The following is a 4,294-nucleotide window of genomic DNA, read 5'->3' as shown; positions in this document are numbered from 1 at the left end:
CTCTTTCCTGCCTATGCAGGGGGTCGGACTCGATGATCTATTGAGGTCCCTTCCGACCCTAACATCTATGAATCTATGAATCTATGCCCACCTCCTCTCACCTCCTCTCTGCCTCCGCCAGCAGCATGGCCGGAGCAGAGCCGAGGGCCGGGGTGGGCTGCTTGCTGTGGGCTTGGGGCTCCCCACCTTGCTGCCTTTCCCCCAGGAGCCCCATCCCAGCCATGAGCCCCCTGCCCATGTGGCGGCAGCAGGGAGCACAAATCCACACCACCCCCACTGCTGCCAGGCAGGCAGGGGGTACCTCACCATGGTGGTGTGGGTTTCCCAGAGGGAGGGCAGCCTCGAACCCACAGCAGGTAGGCTGCATCTGCCCCCTGCCCCATGCACAAATTGGAGGGAGGGGGCACATGCCCCCCTGAGAGCACACGTAGTGGCAGGGAGCCATGCCCCCCCCCCCAAACAAGCTTCCTGTGGCTCCCTCCCATTTCCCACCCCAACCCCAGGTCCCAGTCTGGCTAGGCAGCACCCCCAGACCCTGCCCCACTCCCTCCCTCACCATAGGGGCCTTGACCTGCCCCTCTGACAGCCCCTCCTCCTCCCCCTACATAGACTTACCTTCATGGAGCTGCTCTCCACACTGCCTGGCTGTATTCCTGGCAATATGCATGTGTACAGATGTGCACACGCACATGGTGCCCCCTGCGTCCCACTGGCAACCCCTTGCAGGCAGGAAAGCTGCCAGCCTGCAAGAGGGAACCTGCCATTTCCTGCAGATCCCTTCATGATGCTGCAAATCCAGGACAAATGCTGTCCCGGGGTCATGCAGCCCAGGACTGGGACTTGAGGTTCCCTTGCTGGGACTGTCCTGCCCAATTAGGGATAGCTGGTCACCCTAATGTGGTAGCTGGTCACCCTAATGTGGGGGTTTGCATGAAGGGTAAAGGTCAGGCTCACAGGCAATACTGCTGTGAATGGGAGCTGGGTTTTTGTCCTTTGCAGCTTGGATAAGTAGCACTAGAACTTCTCCTCAGACATGACTCTTCCAGCTGATCCAGGAATGAGGTTGACAGACCCACGAAAGAGCAGCATCACCTGCAGCGTGGGTAGCACTGGTCAATTTACAAGTTAGCGGCTGAGATTTACTATAGTTTCCCTCATTTTCTAACGATTTCCCTTGTGTGTCTGGGTAGTCAGTTCCCTATGCTCCTGCATACTGAGGCAACTTGAGAAGGATCTAGATCAAGAATATAATGATTGTAGGAACTTTGGAGCAGGAATCAAAGTTATTCAGAGTGTGTTGTGTGGGAGGCGAGGTTCAGGAGATCAGCCACAAATGGGCGAGTAAAGCCATGCAAGCAGGGTCAGCCACATATGCATCCATATAGTTCTAATTTACAAGGTTAGTAAAAAGTTTAATATTACTTAGATGTCTTGAGCACATTGTAAAGCACATGTATCTGAGATTACAAAAAGGAGTGTTGTGTCCCAGCACTCAGTCTCTGGACTGCCATTAATCCTTTCCCCAGAAGCCTGCTGTAAGGTGAGGCACCTTTCTCAACCAAGAGACACTTGGGCCTAAGTATTGCAAATCTCAGGGTTTCAGTAGGATCAAACTGGCAGCTGAACAGATTTTTATGCTGCAGCCCATTGAAAAGATAAAGCCGCATTCCTGTCACTCCCAGTTGCCCGGCAAGGGAATCTCTGTCTGCTTTCCCCTATTGGACCTTTTGGTAGGTGAGGCTTCAGGCCAGATTTCATCACATAGAATGGAGCAGTCATGGGGCCCATCTCATGATGGCCTACCTGCCAAGGGGTCACATTGTGAATCAATGGGACATGGTAAAGGGGGGTTCTCTGCAGTGGGAAGAAGCCCCTCTCCCATTCTTAATACTCCCGTAAATATCAAGCAATGGCTAGATTCACCAGTCCTTGGGAAGGTTCCTGTTCCCAACCAGTTGCACGGAGAATCTGCCCTCCAACCTCTTTGGGGCAGCAAGAGCAGCTGTAGGTCCCATTCCCCACTGTACACAGCAGTGAGAGGCAGTGATGATACAGTAATAAAAAGCACTGAAGGAGTGAAACCCTGCATGATGGGAGGTGGGTACCTGCCCCATGGGACTGGGGCCTCAGCAGTTGTGAGAGAAAGCCTTTGTCTGGCTCACGGCAGTATGTGCTTCCTTCCTGCTCATTCTAAGTCAGGCATGAGAGGGGGAAGACAAGCCATGCATGATTTAACAAGATTTAGAAACAACTTCCCCTGTGGACCCTACACTCTCAGGGCATTGGAGGAGCCTGCAGCATGGTGGATCACATACCAATCCCCTGGGACAGCTTTATAGGTAGGCAAAGTAAGGAGCAAAAAAGCAGATCTGCACACAAGAAGCATTTATTATTCATCAGCTATAATTGCTTTTTGCTAAAATTGGTAATTTGCATAATTTGCTTTCAGACAGTGGCAGATAACAGGCAGCATTTTCTATCTGGATGAGTCAATCTGCACTTGGTTTTTTTTGCAAGTCCCTAAATTATCTAGAGCTTCTGCATACAGGTAGCTGGGAAGTCTCCAGCAATAGCCTAAAGCATCCTGACCAAAACTGAGAGTAACAGCAATAATCATTTAGAAAACTGGAAATGTCCGGCTACAGCTAATTATTGCAAAAGGAAAGCTGAAAGAAAAGCCAATGGTGCAAAACAAAATCAAACTCTTTTACAATTGCTAATGCCAACTGTTTCATTTCCAACTGATGTATCAGAGTGTTCTCATTGTGAATGTTTATCCAACCAAAATATCAGTGGTCTTATTTCTGGAAATAACCTTTTAAGCAAAGGTTTTTTTGATCATCCCATTATGTCTAAAAGAAGAGAGAGACAGATAAAAAGGTTGTTACCAGGAAGGCAGCTCCATCCATAGATGTAGATATGTCTTCAGACAATAATAACTTGATGCAACTGCACAGTTATTCAAGGAATATGGAAGACTCAATGAAGTATGGTTGGCTTCTCCATTCCACATCTGCTGATTCTGTTTATTTCTTCTTCTGTGAGACTTTTAACTCTAGAGATTTTACTTTGGCCAGGAATAGTATTCAAGGCTGGAAAAATTAAGTAAGTATTCTACTAAAACATAAGAAATTGGCAGGTCAGCTATCATATGTGGAGAGACGTAGGACAGGTACAGACATTACACATAAACTGGTATAAGTGATCAAAAATCAATCTAAATCTGTAACAGTACAGAAGTCTGGCACACAAACCAGTTTTAAAAATGGCGGAACCTGGTCTAAGATAGCCCTGGGTGGATGTAGTATCAGTCTTAAACGATTTAGGTTAGACCAGTCTATCAAACTTCTGTACTGGTTCCCCTCTCAATTTAAGTTAGGTCGCAGTCCCATGGCATCCCAGGCTGCTTTGCAGGCCCCTGCTAACCACCCATCACAAGGTGATATGCTGACCTTGGCTGCACTCATCTGCTCTGGCTAAGCGGGCTCTCACAGAGCCAGCCACAGCCAGGAGGCAGGACTGTGCCAGCTGTCAGAAGTGGCTGGCCAGTGAGGGGGTCTTTCCCAGCCCCAGCCTAAGCTTGCACAGCTTGGGCGGGGATGGCACACTGGAAGCTCCCTTTACCCCCAACTGCATGGCCTGGCTGGCCAGTGCAGTTCCTCTCCCCAGCCCCACCCATCCGCAAGTGGCCAGCTGTTGGAGGCAGCAGAGGTGGGAGAGGAAGGAGAGCAGAGGCCCCTGCCATGTGAACTTTTTTTCCCCAACACCCAAGCCAGAAAATCTGGGGGGCACGTGGCTGGGATCTCTGCTGCTGACAGCCAGACACTAGCAGAGGGGGCCAGCCAGGCCAGGTAGCAGGGAGGGGGAGCCCCCACTATGCAGCGTCCACCAGCTGTGCTGACTCAGGTCTGGGGGCGGGGGCTGAGGCCATGCAATGGGGGCCTCTGCTCTCATCCTACCCTTCCCACCACTGCTGACAGCTGGCTGCTGGCAGGGGAGTGAAGCTGGGGAGAGGAGCTGTGCTCACAAATCGGGGGGGCTGGCTGCTTGGTTGGGCTCAGCATTCGCCAGCAGCCTGCTGGGAGGTGTGTGGGAACACTCCCAATCTGCTGACCTCAGCCAGCGCAGGCAGCCTGCTGCCCCCCTCCTCGGAAAGGCAAACATCTGTTCTGTTCACTCCTGACCTAACCAAGGGTGCTTAGAGAAAACACAAAACTTAGATTGCTTCCGCCTCAGGCTTTTTGAGCATATGTACTTAGCCTTAGAGATGAGACTGACATAAAATTGTACAACT

This window comes from Alligator sinensis, unplaced genomic scaffold (assembly GCF_000455745.1).
Source record: "Alligator sinensis unplaced genomic scaffold, ASM45574v1 scaffold76_1, whole genome shotgun sequence".
NCBI classification, from domain to species: Eukaryota; Metazoa; Chordata; order Crocodylia; family Alligatoridae; genus Alligator; species Alligator sinensis.
The sequence above is the reverse complement of the archived record's forward strand: the minus strand, read 5'-3'. Positions refer to the sequence as shown.